Source organism: Osmerus eperlanus, chromosome 1, assembly GCF_963692335.1.
Source record: "Osmerus eperlanus chromosome 1, fOsmEpe2.1, whole genome shotgun sequence".
In the NCBI taxonomy this organism is placed as follows: Eukaryota; Metazoa; Chordata; class Actinopteri; order Osmeriformes; family Osmeridae; genus Osmerus; species Osmerus eperlanus.
The window spans coordinates 9,133,761-9,154,905 of record NC_085018.1 but is presented as its reverse complement, the minus strand read 5'-3'; positions in this window follow the sequence as shown (position 1 = coordinate 9,154,905).

Here is a 21,145-nt window from a genome sequence, read left to right as displayed (position 1 = left end):
AAGGCATCCTCTCTGGACTCTGACTCACGTACCCACTGCCTGACTCGCATCTCTCACCTCCCAAGGAGGCACACTCTCCGGACTCTCCAGGCCTCTTGTGGGTTATGTAAGAGAATATTGAATCATATTTGATGCCTTTGAATAGGTTTTGGTTATCGTGACAGATGTTTATCAGGAGGAGAATACTGGACACTGTAATATCTATGTGGATGTAGTCCCGTGTGGGTTTATGGGGTAAAGTTCCCTCCTTCTGATTTACAGTCCATTGTGTTTCACAGCAAGAGGGAGGCGGGTTTTATTTTGTGAATCCATGTCTGGTGAATGTCATGCCATATGAACAAGATTTTAAATGAAATCCTACTTACAAGTCCAAATAATTAGAATACAAATATTACAAAATACAGGATTTGAGCTAAATATAACTGTGTACCTTAACAGCAGACATAAGATAGTTGTGCCATACCACACACTACAATGCTTAAACAAAGGATCCAATTACATTCACTAATCTTCATATCACATCCAGGTAAATATGTTCACCATATCTTAGCTGTTCATAAATGCAATGTGGCCAAAAACCTGTGGACACTCCTACAAATGCAGTGCCTAAGCACTGAGGGCATAAACATTGTCTGTCTTTGGTTGTGACACTCACTACCGAGTTGCACATTGCCTCTGGGAGCCATGCAAGCACACTGTTTGTCCAAATGTGGTTTTGATGGCCTAAAATCACCATGCGTAATGCAATCAAACACATTTACTATTAATTTGAATGCTAACTGCAAGCCCAGGCCTAATCAGAACCCAGCCTAATGCTCTTGTGACTGAATGTAAACAAATTGCACATTGTGTAGGGAAGACCTAACACATTGACGTTCCAAAATCTAGTAGAAGAAGAAGAGTGGAGGCAGCGAAGTGGGGGCTGACTCCCTGTTCATGGCCACACATTTAGAATGAGATGTTCATGGAGGTGGTGTCTGTTTAGGGCGCAGGTGTCCACATGGTCGGTCATGTAGTGTAAATGTATAGGCGGACATCCCGGGGCCACGACCCCCCCTCCATCCTGGGAAAAATATGATCCCCCCCCAATAAATCACTGTCAACATTAGGTCATTTTAATAATATTAATAATATACATTTAACATATTACAATGTAGGCTATGTGTTACAGCAGTAATGTTGGTGTCCCCCTCAGGAATTGCTCTTGAGAAAATGTCATATAATTGTGTGTGTGTGTCCCCAAAAAAAATTGATAGCAGATTTTCACCACTGCGTAAATGTATTATAAACTGTAAGCACAGGTCAAAATGACCAATATTACCTGGTTGTGATTTCAAGACCTTTGTGAAATCATAGGCGTGTGAGACTGCTTGAGTTACACACTTGTACATTTGTTAAATATACAGTCTGTTCATCTATGAAAAAAGCAACAGTTTAAGAAAGTTTCAGAAAGGTGCTTAGAGTTAAGTGAACTCAAATGGAGCCATATTGCACTCATAAAACCATGAGGGGGCATCCTCTTGAAACCTGTGTTGGCTTGCAAGAACACATTATTTTTTTAATCCCTTCTCTTTGAATGGCAGGATTATTTTTGCGGGAGGAAAATGTGACAGATAAGCGTCACAATGTTCTCTGGCATCACTTGAACTGTAGGTTATTGAACATCCCAGCGGAAGGGAAAATCTCATTAGGAAACATGCCTTGAGAGTTACCTGAAAGATATTCTGCAGTGCTAGCCATGTAATAGGTGTTTGTTGTTGTAGTTGTACAAACTAATTAAATAGTTCCTCTAAACACTTGTGACATTTGATTGAAATCATGACAATAATGCCTTCGATAACAAGTGTTTACAAGTTCCTAAGGTAGAGTAGGCGTTATGCACCATTGAGTCAGATTAAAGTTCCGTATTATTCTGCTTGCAATAACTTTAATGAAACTTTGTTTGTCTACAAACAGTTTGCTTGCACAACACTAACTCAAATCAAACATGTACCCTGCATATTATTTAAACTTGTTCATTCAGACACAAGGAACAGAACTTTGTCCATCTACAGTACACGTAGAGTATATCTGTGTTTTCCTCTTTAACATTAGCAGCTCTCCATTTCTCAACACCATGATTGACTTTCATAGAGTGATGTGTGGGTGGGTTATTAGTGTGGTTTTTAGTTTCTTACTCAGGGATAGAAACAATGCAATTAGTTGCAGTATCGGATGGCTGCCCAAATCCCCTAAATGTTAGACTAATGGGCTCAGTATAATAATACAAGTCCAAAAGACATGTTGATGGCCTCTTTCACAGTCATAGAATACTCACAAAAACACACTTGCTCCAAGCAATTAGCGAATGCCCCAGTGTTCAATCAAAATTGATACCTTGTACACAATATGTAGAAAATACATATTATCAGTGTTGTTTTATGTACCATCAAAGGAATTATCTTTCAGACAATGTCTCTCGCTGAAACAATCTGCTTATATTAGAGCAAGGAGAGCAAGCAACAGTGCTTGATGGAGGGGAAAAAAGCAAATATAGCTGTTTTCAAAAGGGGTAAGCACACCACTGGCTTTGAAGAAACAATGAAACAATCTATTGACTCAGAGTGGAATTCAAGGCAAGATTGTTTTTCCAGAGTCAATTTTCCAGTAGCGTCAAACTCCCATCATTTCTATCAGATGTGGCGAACAAATTTAAATAAAAAAAAGTTTAGAGTGTTGAAGTTTGCCATTTGACAGTTCATTGCTTTGGATTTATTGAGACAAGACCACAGACAGAGCGAAAATCATTGTACCCTGTCACTTTTATATAAATAAAATAAATAAAATACTTTATATTGGAAATATGGACTTTATAGTGGGCAATATAAGAAAAAAATCACCAATTTGTTAAAGCAATAAGTCTAAAGAGAAAGAAGGGGACAGCAAAATAGAGTACCGTAGTATTCAAGGATGGTTTCATACGTAAGTATGATAATAGCCAGTCTGGGTAGTCAATTGAATGGACTGAATCCTTTTGTTTAAATAAAACGTCATTGCTTCAAAAAAAACTGTACAAATCCAAAAAATATTTGTCTAATATTTTTCAATAGCTGTCTTTATGGTCCATTTTCACTTGGATCTTAGCTGGAAATGTTGGAAATGTTGACAGAGAACATACGCTTTCTGCTGCAATGACCTAGGTGAAGAGTTGTTGGAGTCTTGAGCCACTCTGTTCCACCTCTGGCTCCTCTGTTTAGGTGGGAATGATGTACACTGGTGGGAGTCTACTTAGTTACACGATGAACGCTAAGCTATCAGCTTAATGATGAACCCTCGAACCGGATGGGTCGCAAATCGCCTCTGCCCCGCGAGTTATAGCGCCGTCCGCTAACAGAGTGGGCCCCAGGACACGGGAGATAACTCCTGCCGTGGTGGAAGGTGGAGACACACAACTTGCCTCCTTTCTCTCTTGTCCCCCCCCAGCCCCCCCCCCCCCCCGTTCTCTCTCCACATCTCTAATGTGCTCTGGGTGTCAGACGACGGAGAGGAACCACCCCAACTCTGGCGTCCTGAGTTATAGAGCTTCCACCATGCTGGGGTACCGTACATTTGCTGGAGGAGTGGTGCAGAGTATCGATCTCTCCTGCTATTTTTATATGTTACCGCCGCAAGGTTAGGCCCTGATAAATGCCTATCTTTGCTCTGCACCCTGCACTCATTATGATACTCTTTGTGAGTTATACCCACCTCTGAAAACACTGAGCACTACTGGCACTATGTTGTACAGTAATTGCAATTGGATGCATAGTACCAGTCCCTGCACATTGTACACACAGCATACTGTAGGATTTTCATTACTCCGCCCCTCCCCAAGAGACTAAAATAAATGTTTTTTACAATTCAGGAATCCAGCAATGTTATCAATAAATGAATCCTCACAAAGATAGTGTGTGAGCAGCACATGACCCTAATGTTTTTTATTTGAGACACTTTTTGATCAGTGTGATGTGAATATTGTACTTATGTACATCTGAATATAGGTAAGAATTTAATTGAATTTATTTATTTTTTTTACATTTTACATTTACAATGAAGCCAAATCCGTAAAATAATTCACAATTACTCGCAATGAAACATCCACGGATATATACAGTAGTATCTCAGAGTATTACTCTATGTAATGTAGCACTGTCAATATTGCAGAGAAAATATAACCTAACTGCTGGTCGTACAATATTATCTCTAACTAACTAACTTACTAACTGTAATCACTAGCTTATGGCTTTGTCATTTAAAAACCAGGTTTCAGTCCCGTGGTTTACCTCAATAAAGTGTGACAAGGCATATCCATACATCCATACATCAGCGCGGTTCTGTAAATCATTGGTTTGTGAGCCTGGAGACTATTCATGTTTCAAATGAAGCTTGCAGAGTAAAGGCAACAAAGAAGGAGTTTCTGTCACAAATCTCGTCCTCTCCTGACACCTGTCATCACTCACTTCTTTCCGCTGGAGAAGAAGACCAGTTTCATTCTGTGGGCCAGGGAAGAAAATGGTATTGAATAACCCCCTTGGTCAAATATTTTGTGAGGAATTTCAGGCAGTGTGATAAATTAGGTGGCCACTGGATCGATAACTGCTTCCTTCTTCATAGCTCAAGATGGGATTTGTCAAAATAGGAACTGGAGCGAAGTCCATTGAGTTCACCGCACTGCCTGCTTATAGTTTTGAGAACAGTCGAAAGCAATAGGAAAAAGTAGACTACCAGTTTTATGTGTGTGTTCGGGTGAGTGAGTGAGTGAGAGAGAGAGAGAGAGAGAGAGAGAGAGAGAGAGAGAGAGAGAGAGAGAGAGAGAGAGAGAGAGAGAAAAGCTTGAGAGAAAGGAAGTGAAAGAAAGCAAAATAAATATTAAGGCGACATGATTATATGTTAATTAATCACACTGGCTTTGTATTAACTACTTGTTAACACAAAGACCTGGTACAAAAAAGACATTACTCCAAAGATGTAGTTTAGCTCAAGTAGTTAGCATTAGCATTGGCCAGCTAGAGGTGACCTGGTGGCTTATGAGGGTCAGTTATTGCAACTAATGAAAACCCATAAGTTTATCTACCCACAATTTTGCGATGTTCTCTCTTCTAAGCTTGTTCCATGTCTAAAGTCAACAACAAAGGAGGTTAAAAGTGGTGTGATGTCAGTTTCTTTTACATAGGCTTTCTAGTGTAGCCTAACTTGCTAGCATGCTAATCGAAGGAAGTCTTAATTAAAATGTCAAGGTGCCGTGATGTCCCATTAAGGCTTTTTCCCCACTTGCTTTTTTGTGTGCTTCTGATCCTCTCCAGGGACCTATTAAGCTCAGGCAAAAATGATTGAAGTTCAAAGAGGTGAGCCTGAAGGTTTGCCTCACGCCACTTCCCCCCTCCTCCGCCGTCCCAGCATCCTCCAACCGTGACCTTTACCAAGACAGCCGTCCGTGTTAATGTGCTTGCATATCTAATGAGAGGGAGATGGGGCGGGGGGGGGGGGGGGGGGGGGCGAGGGGGGGTCATCGTTGGACCTCCCTGACAGGCTATGTGTGCGATAATGCCACCGCCGCCAACCTACCTCCCCCCCCCACTCCCCTCCCCACACCACCATCCCATCACTAAACAAAAGAATAGAAGAAAAGAAAAAAAGAACTTGTCTCGGCCGGCCAGCCGTTATGTGTTGGGAGATTTGAGGCGCTATCTGTTTCTTTCTCTCCCTCTCTCTCAGACACTATCTGTTTTCCAACTCACTTTTCTTTTTCACTTTCCATAGCACATAGTATATTTTCTCATCCAATCCTCTCTCGCTCTGTAGCCCTTTTTTACCGGCTTTGTCTGTCTCTCTTCCTTGTTCTCTGGGGAAAGGTTATTGGAAAGGACAGGCCATTGCCTGCTTTTCATAAATAGCTGGTGTGAGCTGTCACACAGTGGCAGGGAGATTCTAATGAGTCTCTTTCACTTAAAGATGTAATGGAGTCCCCCATGTGCCCCACCCCCACCCACACCCATAAATCATCACGTGTGACAATGTCAATATTTATGTCATCATTAAATGGACGACCCTTTGTGGAAGTTATTAGATGTCTTTGTCAGTCTTGTGATGATTGGATGGATTTTTCCATACCGGAATGCTTAAGGCCTAAACTGTATTTATTTCAACTGTGCCACAATGTGTTAACTCAAAATGTATGCAGTTTAAGAAATTGGGCTGAAAAATAAATCTAACCAGTAACTCACCTAAATATTATTAAAAAAATATATAAATAAATGAAGAATACAATTCCTTCATCTAATGTTCAGAGTGTAACTGTTTGTGCTTATCCTATGCAGCCGCAATAAACAGACACACTGGTCTTCATATTTAGTTCATTCCACCAGAATGGCATATAAATAAACACATCCCGCAGCCCAACAAACACATCTGCGACAAACGATCTGGAGAAGAAAGACATGGAGCGATCGAGAATCCGGACCGTGTTTGAACACCACTCCTTGAACTTGTAGCGATGCGCGTGCCGCAATACAGACCCCCTCTGCTTCCCCCCTCTAGGCCTGGGGAGTTGGATGGGTTTTCTCATTAGGGATTCAGAGCACAGACGCCCCTCCACACCACCACCACCACCACCTCTCTTCACCTCTCTGCACTCGCCAGCAGCTCCTCTGGCCCTGGACACCTGGTTCTCACTTGACCTCCCCCCAGAGACAATTATCCCAGTTCTGAGCTGTGTTCCCCCTCACCGCCCACCGCCCCCCTCCCCCACCTTTTCCATTAATGACAGCGCGTGTAGACGGGGAGGCTCATCCTCACAGGAAAAGATATCCACATTTTGACCCACTCCCCCTTAATCAGAAAGATCACTAATAGTGAGTCAAGATTTACTCGCTCGTGCACTTTGGGGCTGTTCATTTCATTTTTTCTAATATGATATCAATGAGGTCATAATGATATGATGTAATGTCATGCCATGTGAGGGGTTGGGTTCCCAGGCACTTGATGCATGGTCCTGTTCTTAATTAATCTAGCTGATAATTGCAGCAGGCAAGATCTGGTGAGGTGTGTCCAGATCTGCAACATTTTGGGAACAGTGCTTAAACTACTTTAAACTAGTTTTAGTCCATTTGGTGTTGGTCAAATACAACAAACCTAGGTTGAAGAGTGCATTTTTGCATCTCAGTTAGACACATCGACCTATTCCTATACCTATTCCCATTAGTAAATGAACATAACAAAATGGCAAAAAACGTCAAAGACAACTTTTGCCATGGCCAATGCCATACATTGTTGCAAAAAATGAATAATGTATCACCTCAGATGATAACATTACCCCTGCCATGCTGCTAATTATTGATGGGGACATTTCAATGGTCTCAAGACATGTCCCTCCTGTCTCCCCTACACTCCCATGACTTCTATTGGATTTGCATGCTCACCTCTTAATGGCATTACGTAAAATGGGGATTGAAGCTGTCAGATTCCGAATGTTTCGTTTTGTTCTCATACCTTCACAAGCCTAACCTAACATTACCAAGGCAGAATGAAAGCCTTTGGAGGTGCACTCTTGTGTGGGCTCAGACGCTTTCATGAACATCTACATACACACACAAACACACAGTTCTGTGTTCCCCTCTGTCCGCTGCGCTCCACCGACCCTATCTTATTAAAGCCTGTCAGCATAGCTGGCGCTATCATAAGCTTTTTATTATTGACTCTGAAAATATGATAATTTGGAAATCACACGCCACCTCCTTAAAGACTTCACCGTCAGTTTCGATTTGAGCTATTCCACCCTCCTTTAATGGAAATGATGTGATAGTAGGAACTTCATACGCTCCTCAAGCTTCCTTATTTTTTAACCTAATACATATATTTATTTATTTGTGTTTTTAATTAGTCCATTATAATTGAGGTCTCTTACCTATTGCACCTTGTGGGAAAAAAAACAAACAAAAAAAAACTACAACAAATTTAATTAAAAGCTATATCTCCTTACACTGGGGAAATTGAATTATGTTTGAAGTAGGAAAGATTGCAAACTGACAAAACGTTTTCTTTCTCTGGCTTTGCCCAAGTTTTACCTCCATCCTCTCAGTTACCTCAATGAAATATCCCATCCAATTTCAATGCTGACTCTTCCTGCTCTGCCATTTCCTTTCTCATTATGAGATTATTGACAATAAATTGGTGCCGTGAATGAATAAATGTTCTTGCGTTTCAGAAGAAATTGAGAAGTGGTGATCCGGAACTCGGCTCATGTACTTGTCTTCCGGAAAAACAACTTGTTAACAGCTAAGGAATATGGGGACCAATTCGCACACCCCAAACCAAAAGCCACTTCCTTCCTCCTTCTGTAACGTTTTTGATCCTCATCCCATCAGGTCTTGTCTCCCTCCCTACCCCCAAACCTCTCGGCATTCTGGGATTACCTCCCTATCTGGCTTTTGCATTCCCACAGGCCCTCCGCACAATCCATAATTCAACAGACACCCCACCTCCCACCCTTTTCTAGTGGCCAAAAACGGAATTTGAACTATGCCATAATCTCCACCTGGCACCCTCACAAGCTTAATCGAACTGACCACTGTAGCTTCAATATCTTATTGACCCTCCTCGGTGATAAGGCATCATTGGCTTTTTCTAATCTGTGCCAAAAGGTCTTGGGGGCTGGGCAACCATGCATGGAAGTGTTGTGGTGCTCCAGTTGGGTGGTCATGCTGGTGCATTGTGGGTAGGTGGTGGGGGTAGGGGTCGGGTGGATCTGTACTGATACACAGTAATCCTCTTCTGGAAAGAACTTTTCACACCCAGAGATACAGGAAGCTTCCTTTTCTTGTGTTTGGGGTAAAGGTGAAGCACTGACAGGTTGTCTCTGAGAGGCTGAGGAATGTGTGTTTGGGGAAGGGGACGGTCTGAAAAACCAAACTTGAGGGCATAAATAACGCAGCAACTTTAGAGGAATAAGCTTTCCGCCTTTTTGCAACGACGGTTTGGCGGAGTCGAAGCCTAAACACTCCATATATTAAGGAGGTGGGAGCCATTTTCCTGGTATGCAGCCCATCCGACATCTGACTCAGCGGCCTTTTAACATAATCTTGCTCATTATTCATAAATCGCGGGTGAACTTTGGACCTTTTGAATTATTTGGAAGTACAGGCACATCAGAGTACAGTATGTTTGATCCTAATTTTCAACATCATTTGGCACCGACGCACACAACATTCAGCTGAGAGGATGGAGGGGAGGGTGGGGAAGCGCATCTGACAGACATGTAACTATACACACTTTACATTGAAAACAGATGCTATTACACACAATGAGATTCCTCCCTCAGGCAGATCTCACAGAGGGGGAAAGTGAAAGATAGAAAATTGGCCAAGACGAGCCGGCTGAGAGCTAATGGATCAAAATTACCCCCGTCAGAAAGTTTTGACGAGAGATGACGGAATTGCTTTCCCCCCTTCCTCCCTCCCTCCCTTCCTGCCTGCCTTGCACGTCCCACGTCTCAATATAAAATGCAGACAGAGAAATCCATCTGCAACACAGGCATTGTCAGCGTCTCGCAATTTACACCCATTCCTCTCTGTGCAGCTGTTCCTGTGCTTGATGGCGTGATAAATTAATCTTTTTCCATGCCACTGCGTCGATTCTTTTAAAAGAATACATTAAGAGGCGTTAGAGACACTCTTACCCCCACCCCTCCCTGAAGTAAACATTTTTTTTTCTTTCTCCTCTCAGTCACCATGACAAATCATATTCTCCAGAGATGAAGAGAAAATGCCATTGGGGGGGATCTGGGAAATGAGGGGGGGGGAGGGAGAGGGGTGGGATGTTCATTTCGGGACGCTGATACATGTAGATGTGGACTCAGTTGAGGCGTGTGATTTAAGTGTTCGTCAACATTTCCCGCAGGCGGATATAGTGGTCATAGCTGATCAAGCATAATGCCTGACATCCATTCTCATAGCTCCAGATGATGGAATGAGCAATACCAGTTGAGCTGATTTCCAAGCAGTGCATCCCATCGCTAAAATCAACAGGCAGACGTCATTTGTCTCTGTTTGTCTTGGTTGCACCACAAATTGTCCATTTAATATGACTCTTGCCAAGTTGCCACACCACTGTTGAAATTCTATCTCAGCCCCTCATGCATTTTCATTACAATTTAGACAATATATTTTCCCAACTGGAACTGAAAGGTACCATACAATGAGGTTCTCAGGCAATATTTTTGATCAAGTTCTTAATTCAGTGAGGGGAGAAATGTTGCTGAAGACATCTTTATGGATAGATCAGGCCATTTACAGTATTCCAACATGGTTTAATCAAGGTTCATTTGAATTATTTGAACTTCTTTTCAATAACCTTTTTTCACAGTAGTCTATTCTTTGATATACAAAGGTACAGTACATGTACCTCTGTATACATATGTACAGTATACCCACTTGTTTCTATGGCCACACAATATAAGAACGTTTTAACCTCCAGTATAATTCTAATTTAAACAATTTAGCCATCAGTCTAAAGGTCACCACTACACCACTGGTTTTACAGTACACACTTGTTATAAAGTCTGAATAATCATGCTGTATATGCATATTATGGAGGTACATTGGCTACTTAATGGGCTCTATGTGTACTTTAATAAGGTGAGCATCAGATTCAGAGTTCTCACAAAAAAACAGATCCGCTCTTGACAGTGTTAAAAAAAAACAAGCCGCGGGGGTGCTCACACAGGGGCGCACTTATCATTTCAAATAGCTACCCCCAGAAATACCCTCTTCCTACATCGTGTTAAACCTTTAAGCCCCTAATGGCGAAGCCTCGCCCCCAAAGGTGGGCTTCCCCTGGATCCCCCCAGCTTTCAGAGCCAGCCGGAGACTGACTCCAGGGTGAGGGTGCACACAGGTGCAGCCTTAAGAGTCAGATAAAGGGTTGGGGAGGAGGAGGAGGAGGAGAGGGGGGTTCTGCATCCTCTGTGCCAAGGCCTTAAAAGAGCCCTTGGCTCCCCACGGAGCAGCCCACCCTGCTGGGCTGCACAATCGCATCATCCCCCCCCGCCCCCGCCCCAATCTCTGGTTCTCCGCTCATAAAAAGAAAGACTTCACTTGAAGGTGGAAAAAGACTTTGCCAGAGAGGGAGATCAATCCTCTTTAGCGGGGGAAGAATACAAAAAGAGCCCAGCTCCTTCCCCTCTGAAGCTTCGTCCTATGCACCAGCGCCAACAAATACTTATGCAAATAATACGCCCACGCAATCACAAACACATATGCACAGTCCAAAGTCAGACGAGTACGTGCGCACACACACACACACACACACCCACACACACACACACACACATACACTTGATGGTTTGTTTGAAAGCAGAATAGCCACATTGGCAAACCTTTTGAGGCTGTGTGTTTAAACTGAAGTTATGGGACCTCACTCAGCAGAATTGGGACTTCCTTTTAATAACCCTGAGTGTTACATTCAGTCTGGCTGAAATAGCCCTCAAGAAAATATATGATGCCTGTCTGTACGTGAACAGGCCTTACGTTTGTGTCATGTGTGTGTTCATGTGTGCGCACATGTTCTTTCTTCCTATAGCCTACTCATAAGAGAAAATCCCTTGCTTTTCAATCCTTCTCAACAAAACACTTCCCATTCTTTCTATCAAAGTGTGCCTCTCCCAGTTTCTATACAGATGGAATTGTCATAATTGCACTCAGTTTCTCTATTTCACACACTGGGGCATGCAGCTGCAGAACCAGGAAGCATTGTGTCAGTAGGTCTCAAACAGATTTATGGCCTATCCCGAAGCACACCAAGGAATATATAAAGAAGGAAGCGTCATATACGTCATGCAAAGCTTGTGACAGTACAGGCAGCCACTTCTTTGGTGCCCATGGCTTCATATTGCCTCCCAGCACAGCAGCATTTCCAGATAGGAGGTGAAATGAATTACATTTTGACATTTACTTCTTTGCATTATGAATTTTAATGCCAGGTGTCTGCAACCACCATCCCAGAAGAACCTTGTAGTGCTTAGTAGTGGGTAAAAGGTTCCGGTGCCCTGACATTGGGAGGGATTGCGCTCTTTTTTTTTTCCCTCCACCCTCCTCCCACCTATCTACTGAAATTCATGCTTGCTCCTTTTTTATACACAAAAGTATTTTGAGAAATCAATTAAACAAGCAGCCCCTATATACATATATGCTTGCACAGTGAAATGCTTTTCTCAGTTGCACCGCCAATCCCTAAGTAATCTTAGAAATGACAAAAAGGCTAAACTGATGCATTTGGGGCTGTAGTTGCTCAAGCACCTGTTTTTGAAACTCTGTTATAGCTGAGTGTTCAGTTGAAGAACTGATGGGAGTCGATTTGGCCTGAGGAACCAGGCTAGTCTGACTAATCAATGCCATTAAATGGTCAATTAACCACATGCAAGAACCAAAAAACTGTTGTGATTCTGCCCTTAAGGACAGTACTTGTATAGGCCAGATACACACCATATGGTAGATTGACCTATGTGTGAGATGCATGCCAAGAGACGTATTTATTGTAAGATAAAAAGCACATTAATCAAGTTTGTTTTCTTATTATCGAAGCATATAAACCAAAACAGGCCTACGCAAGCAAGCAGAGTTCTTTAACTAGCATTTGCGGTGAAAGTACAGTCGAATGCCCCTGGTGCGTCCAAATTAAAGGATCTTCTTTTGTTTGACAAACTCCACAGGGGAGACCATGCGAAGGCAGAAATCCTTTCACCACTGTTTCCAAGATTTCGCTTTTTTCCCCAAGAAGAAAGGATGTGTGGCGCTGTTAGGACGAGGACCCCTACAAAGAAGCAATTAAAAAGCATGGTCTTGTGAAGGTCTTTCTCATTCGTTCTAGTCTGTCTGGAAAAACCGCTGTTCTCAATGCAGACCAGACAGTGGGAAGAGCAGCTTTAGACAGCAGAGGGTAAAAAGGGTTTCTGACACTTTACAGTAATATGAAGGTTATATGCTTCTAACTTCTAACTTTAGCGTCACTGCAGCTTTTCTGACCAAATGCATTCGGTTGGATAGGTAAACCTGGTTGGAATGTCCCTCAACTTTGCACCCATCTGTGTTTATCCTGGAGAGAAGAAGAAAACCATGTGTGACCATTCTCAGAGTGAGAGCATTTAGCCATGCTGTTTCAAAAAAACTACAGAGCCCAGTGGTATAAAGGAGGATCCTGGAAGACACAACCGAAATGTGCAACGGAATGTAAAAAAACTGTTAATCTACAAACTAGACTAGGCCTGCTGATGCAATGGTAGGTAAGGGTTACTCATGAGGTTACTTGTCAGCTCTTTTGATGTATAATCACTGTGTAATCATGCAGGAAGCTTGCCTGAGCATATGCTGAACATTTGTTTTAAACGGTAAGACAACGGCCGTTGTGGTAAAAAAAAAGCATTATCATGCTGTCTGTGGGTACGGGGTGACATAACTGAGACATGTCCTCGCCAGGCGTGCCAGTTGGCGCGGGAAGATGAGGTTTTGAGACCGAGAGGAGGAGTGTGGGATGCAAAGCGGATGAAAGAGATTTACGAAAGGAGAGGGACACGATTATCAGCGCACTCTGACTTCAGAGGGAAAAGGGATTGGGGAGCCAGTGAAGAGAGATGGCAAAGAGAGGGAGCGAACAAAAAAAAATAAAGATAGCACTATGCTGTATAAGCATTTAGCCTGAGACTTAACATATGCACATAATTCTGACTGAGAATAATGTGACAGAATGCTAACAGCACTATTCTGTGAAGGCTATATTATGTGGGACATGATACGTAAATAAGCGTTTGGTAAATACTTTGATGGGTCCAATTCAAGCAACTAAAAAACATTAGAAAGAAAGAATATGAGACTGTATCAAAACTGTTCATATGATTGATTGGTCAGACTCATGTCTAAGACCTACAGTATTGGTTGTTCCAAATGTTTTTAAGTGTCCAAGCATCCACACATACAGTATTAGCATCATGCAACAGGATCAAGCCCAGTGCCAGGATGACATAACTGAGGGGGGATTTTAATTTCATCTGGGTCACAACCAAATACGTTTAGCGTTGCAAAACATGACCCATCATGTGAAAACTGCCTGAGCTGCTAATCCTGCCTCAAACTCCAAGTACGTTGACACCGAATCAACTCACCTACTTCTTAATCACCAGCTGCATCACAGGCAAGGGCATCACCAGCAGGGCACTAGTCTAACATTGATCTGTGAATCTCTGTGTGTCTTGTCACGATTATCTCGCCAACCAGGCACTGTATAAAGTTGAAAAGTTGCAAGACTATGGCTCAGGCCCCAAGGATGGGCAGTGTTGACAGTTTGTGACAATAGCAAATGTATTTACCATTTATGGCGAAATTGAAAGGGAATTATTGCTGTCTGGGGCGGCAATGCACCAGGTCCTAGGTTCATGTGTTCGGGTAGCCTATAGTGGGCTTGTTTTCTAGGACCTATATAAAAACAGATATGTAGCTAAAGTATGCCTAAATTATTAAGAAAAAAACACTTAAACTACACTAAAATGTCTTTCCACACTACCATCCATTTTTCCGTGTAATTTTCACTCGCTTTCCTGTCATCCTTTCCTTCAGTAAGGAGTTTTTTCTCTCTGCATCCACACTTTTTTACTGTCTAATTCCAAGCTCGGCCCGACGTATCATATGTCACAAAGCAAATTATATAAAAGTAGACGCCACATATTTCCTGGTTTCCATGTCTCACGTTGTTAATAGACGGTGAGTGAAAGTGAAAAGGGAGGGTATTTTCATCTTTCTTCTCCCGTTCTGTCTCTTTCTCTCCCTCATATACCTGGCAAGAGAAACCATGTAAATTGGCTGCAGGTTGAGAGGTAGAAAACAATTATCGGAGCACCGCGCCGGCGAGGAATGAGTCTATTGCCCGACCTGTAATGAAGTGGAAAGTTGACATGCCGGCTTTGTGCGACTCTGAGATTTGAATGCAAGGAAATTACTCTCAAGCATTGTCAGAGCTGGGAGAGAATTGCCAATTATAATGGACGGCATCCTATTGATGCTTAGCTAACATTTAAAGTGATGGATAGGGACAGACAGGGATATTTACTGGATGCATTTTGGCTCCATAACAAGACATTCAATGATTCTTTTATGAGAGCATTCGCGTAATGTGAGATACAATATGTTGTGTATAGCAGTGTTAGGTTTGCGAAATGGGCCCTTAGGATCCACGATGATCAAGAGAGGTCTTTGTCAAACTTTTATTTCCTTTGAGGGCACCTTCCATTCAAATTTCCTTAAAAATTTATAAATCAGTAAATATGACCATGAACACCGTTGCCATCATTTGGAGTTATGATTTAAGAAGGATCAGAATTCAATAGTGAAAGCCTGTCTGTGTTTGTGTATAAATGACGATGTGTGTGTTTGTGTGTGTGCACGTGAGTTTTCAGGTGTGTGTGTGTGTGTCAGGAGAATGACGGACAGGGAAGTTAATCCTCTCCCCCCTTGGGCTCAGGGGGTGCACTGACTTGAATAGAGCCCTGCTAATAAGCAGGATAAGCCCCGCTCCTGTCCCATTCCAGGTTACTTAAGTAGGTCTCCAAATGCCAAGATACTCTGTCTGTGTGTTTCCTTTCTCTCCCTCTGTCTCTCCCTTTCCTTTTCTTTTTTTTTACTTCATTTATTTGATCCCCCTTGGAGCTCCGGAGAGCAGAGTTCATTTTGAAACAACATTCGGTTTCCCCCCTTACCCTTTTTCCTTTGCGGTCTTTGTTGATTCCTTTGTAGCAGGTAAGCTAAGAACTGTTCTATCGTTTTATTGGAGACGATTGGTTTGCTGTGCTCTACTAGTAATACTATAGTATAAAGCAGTAAACAGAATGGACATGTTTGTTCATCTGCTTGGTGAATCATTTAGTTTGAGCTATATACTGTAGTTATCCATAGTACAGAGCGGAAATTATTGTGAGGTCACATTGAGTTTGACTTTCGTCAGAATTGAAGGTTTTCACACAATTGGGTTTTTGGAACAAATTATCCTAGCTGGAAAAGAGAGTTTGTGTGCGTGTCTGTTTGAGTGACTGACTGACAAGAGTCCCCTGGGAGACAGAGGCAGGACAGTTATTCAACCATTCTTTTGTCTTTTGGACCAGTCTGCAGGCCATTAACTTTTAAAGTCGTTGTCTTTTTAATGTAGGACCGCGTCACCAGGGGCAAAAGGGTGGGTACCACGTTTTCTGGCATATGAACTCTGTGTGGCACAATTTAAAATATGCATGATAGACAAGAGCAAGCCCTCAGTGGCTTGGCACAGGGTGGCACAGGGTGGCAGAGGTGGCGATGCCATTCCGAGCCCCTGCAGTACACAGCAGCACAGGTGGCAGCTGATGTTTGTGTGTGTGGTGAGGTCACAAGGATGCAAGTTGATTGACAAGACTCATCAGGGACAACTTGATGGCACCATCCCCACACATCACCGTCACCAATTAGGGCTCATCAAGTCTCCGATTGAATGTTGTTAATAAATAATGGATACCCACAGTAATTCCACATAATCTTGATATTAGAAAGTCAAAGGTGTATGCATTATTAATGGGGCTAAATTGGACTTTAATAACTGCTGCAGCAAATCCCCCACATCGAGGAGGAATTCACTTATGTTAATAAGGCTTTATTATTAATGGGGCGGCCATTTTCTAAAATGTTAACTGACTACTGCGCTCCAGAGGCACTCCGCAAGATTGACGACCTCATCGACGAGGGAAAAGGTGGAAGGGGGGAGAGTGGGAGGGGGGCACATGCTTACTTATTTATTCGTCTACCTGTAGTGCGTCGGCCCAGATCATTGTGTCAATAATTCCCTCGTAAAAGTCGTTAGTCGGGATCAGGAAGGCGCAATTAGGTCTGCCATGTGTGCGATGACAATCGTACATCATTAGCCCTGTAATGGCAAACGTTGCTTGGCCTCTCCAAAAACAAACATCAAGGCAATTATCTGGGAATGCCATTTTGTTCTTTCATGTGGTATACCCTGGCTGATGTCAGTTGAGGAGTCGACGAGTCAGGTGTCAGGTGTCTGGTTGCAATGTCAACTGCATCCAAGTGGGCACTGGGGTTTGTTATTCAGGCCAGCTGAAGTATGGGAATGCATTCTGTGTAGGTAATGACATGAATGCTCAGAACGTATGGAAATCTGATATGTTGTCATGTTTGAATGCTTCTAGAATCAAGACCAGCTCATTCGAGAAGCTGGAAGAGCAATAGAGAGCTCTTAGAGCGCACAAGGCCTGTCAAAAGACAGCTCTGGCACCCCTGATTTAAATTCTCCCATCTCAGCTCAGTGGGAGCTCATTGCGACTTCTGAGACAATTTTGTGTAGGCATCTCGGAGGGAAACCGATAGACTAGCTAATATGTTCTCTTATGGTATTTGCATAATGTCCATGGTGCCTCGCCAGAAAGCTGTTCTGCTCCACTTCCTTCTTGTAATATATCTGGCAGCTGTCCTGAAATGCAGTTGTCGCTGGCACTGCCTTGGAACTCAGAACACCGAGACCCCATCGAGAATATCACAGGGAACACGATTTCAAAATATTTGTTTACCATCTGTTTTTGGAAGTCATCCCTTGGAAATCAGGAGGATGAGATTGGCTGTTGTGTACTGTAGCATCCAACTGCTTTAGTTTAATGTCCTGTCAAAAGTATTAAAACAGGGATATGGTCCTACAGTATCTATAACAAGAGGGGATGACTCTGTACCTTTCTTGGCACATTCAACTCTTGGCACGGAGATCATCATAAAACTTGATCTGCCCACCATTTTATCAGTCGGAAATGTGGGATCCCAGCCCATTATCAATGGAAAAACGTAATATTATGCAACATATAGTATTGTTTCCTCCTTCATTTGCCCCCTCACAGACATTCCAAGTCTCCCGGAAGGTCCGGGAGTCTCCCGCAATCCAATAGCGGCTCCCTTACGTGCAGGTTGAGGCGGTACATCATGCGTCCGGATTGCGTCCCAGGGAGGGGGACCACCTCCCGGAATGAGTCTCTGCAGGTTGGGATGTCTGCCCTCAGAAGTTGTGATGATGCTCTGTTGGCCTTGAGCTCAACGCTCTGTGAGGACGTCGACAAAGTTTGAAGCTACGTGCAGCTAGCTAGCTACGTCTGTTTGCACCAAGGGGCCCTATTTTAACGATCTGAAACGCAAGTATCAAAACGCAAAGCGCAGGAACTTTTTTGGCGGGACTCCGGCGCTGTTGCTATTATACCGGCGGGATAAATGACTTTGCGCAAATCCAAAATGGGTTGGTCTGAAGTACCTACATTACTAATGGGTGTGGTTTGGGCGTAACGTGCAATAAATCAAATAAGAGCGTCATATTCCCTTAAAGAGCAGGCACGCTTGTTCCATGGCGGATTGCTATTATAACAGCGGATTTGCCAGGCGCACACCTGGAGCGGTTCACAGCCGAGGAGACTGACGTTCTCGTCAGGTCCGTAAAAGATAGAGAAGTGACATTGTATGTGAAAGGCAGAGCAGTTTTCTCATTGCACTAACTTGCCCACTCATGCTGCTCATTCAAATTCTTTGTCTTATTTTTATATTTATTTTTATATTTTTTAATTGTTTAGTTCTTAGAATTAGTCTAACCATTGTACTTTTTTACTTAATTTAAGACCCGTATATGTTTATTGTTTGCACCTTCCGTGTTTGTGTAACATACATGGCGAATAAACCAAATTCTGATTCTGATTGGGATGGGAGAAGAAACCCACCCCAATTAGCTTTAGTTAAACAGGCGTGGCAGGAAATTGCCACAATTGTTACGAATCAATTTCACATACATATACATTTCTCATGAAAATCTTTTTATTCATTGACATGAAAGACATGTAACACAGTCATACAATAAATCAAAACAATGTAACGTAGCTTCGCAGGAAGAAGACCCTGGCCTTGCCAGCAGTGCGCACGGGCCAAGCATGCGCCCTTAAAATAGCATCTGAATAACGCGCCATTGACTTTAGACTACGTTTTTCCTGGTCTGTGGCGGAATTGTTTTTCTGAAACTGCAAAATACGTTTGCGCCGGAACACGCCTCCTTTTTTAGCTGAACCGCCCCCGGGAGCGCAAGGTCATTCCCTAATTTACCGACGTGCGCCTGTGGAGGGAAAAGTCCGCTTTGCGTCAAGAGCAAACTAGGAATGATACTTGCGTCGTTGACAAAGTCAATTGCGCTGGGTGCAAGATAGGGCCCTAAGTGTTTCCCTAGATGGTGGAACAGGATGCTGTGAATGGCTGTGAATTTTGAAGAAGTTGATGGAGCTTTCATAAACTTTTGGGGGAAACCTATAACACCATGTGCCAGTTAATTACATAGCTATTCATATGCACCTACAATGTTTTTACCATGGGTATTGCTATGTAGTTACATGGAAGTTAAACTTAATGTTGATTGTCTTTTCATTGACAGTGCATTGAAAGGCAACGCCTTGATGAACTGCAGCGCTGCCTGTGTGTTGGCATGAAGTTTTAGTATGACTTGGCATCTGTAGGTCCTCTTTTCAATGTTACTAAATTCTATAAATACAGCACAAGGCATCAACTTCTATATTGCTCTTAATGGTGTCACCACAACACTTTATATTATTATAGGCGGTTATAGTGTATTTTATGGTATGCAGTCTCCTTTTTGTACTTGTTTAAGTCCCTCAGGTTGCCTTCACATGTTATTAATTTGACCACCAGGCACAAGGCTTGATTGAATAGAATTTCGGCCTGTATTGATAAAACATTTGCCATCAATCCTTTAAGTAGGCATCTAAGTTCTTCCTTGACTATCTTCCTTGGTTCCCTATTAGAAATCATCATTACACTGGGTGAATGCAGTATTATTTCTTACATATCCTCCCCCAAACTCACTCCGACTTAATGCAGCGACCTCAGCTGGTTAAGCTCCCCCTATTGTGTGGATCCGGGTCACAGTAACACTGTGTCCCTGTCACAGGTGTCTCTTGCTTCCTCCCTGATTTATCTTCCGCTGGGTTTTGACCTTGAGTCTCGCAAACACCTCTATAGCCAATTCCGCCACTGAAAAACAAAAACTAAGTTGCCAGTGAATTTACTTAACCCTCGTGCTGCCTTCGGGTCACATGACCCAAAGGTTCATAACGAACCATCGTTGTGTTTACCCAATTTTACCCAATACAAAAACAAATTAAAATAATTTTCTTTTAACCTTTGCAATGTGGGGGGTCTGAGACAGCCCAACGGTTAAAAGAAAATGCTTCACTTTGTCTTTGTATGCGGTAAATCTGTCGCAATACGACGGTGGGTCACAATGACTGATGGGTCAGAATGACCCGAAGATAACACAAGGGTTAACTATTTAACTAGGTTATATGTGTAAGCCTTAGTTTTTCCTCTGATAACAGTATAGTAAATATAGCCTTTCCTGTTGCTAAAGTACGACCCGCAAGTCCCAAATTTCAAAATCTTTATAGGCATTCCTCTAATGTGATGAGCATAGGGTTAGGCATCTTGGTTCATGTCAAATGTAATGTTAGGGTTAGGCATTTTGGTTCTGTGGTTAGGTCACCGCTAGCACAACATAAAGGGTGGCAACAGAAATGGAAGAAGGTAAACAGCACAATAATGCGTAATCCATCCGTCAAAGGCTTGAAATCAACCAAGTAGAAATTTTGGTTCCACAGTAATCCTAATCCATGTTGTTCATTTACATTCTTGTTTGTCAAATTAGAATAGTTTATATTAAAATAGGTGTCAGAGGCACACCAAGGCAGAATACAGACTCTTAATTTGAGATTGGATGTACAGGAAGGAGACCTCAGCTTTAAAGCGTATACTCCGGGTCAAATACATCAAAATGTTCTGTATTCTGGAATTGCATCCACTAAATACATAAATATGTCTCATCTGTTTTCAATGTCATTTGCTATTCCTTGGTTGTTGTTTTTCTACACTGCCCCTGACCCACACAATGGCTCATTTCTAATTAGCCGTTTGCCCCCCTGCTAATTAGCAACTAGCTGAGTCGTTGCTTTGGAGAAACCATTGTTAGTTAGGGTTAATCAGCCAATGGTATTGATGCATAATTGACATAACAAACCCCCAAG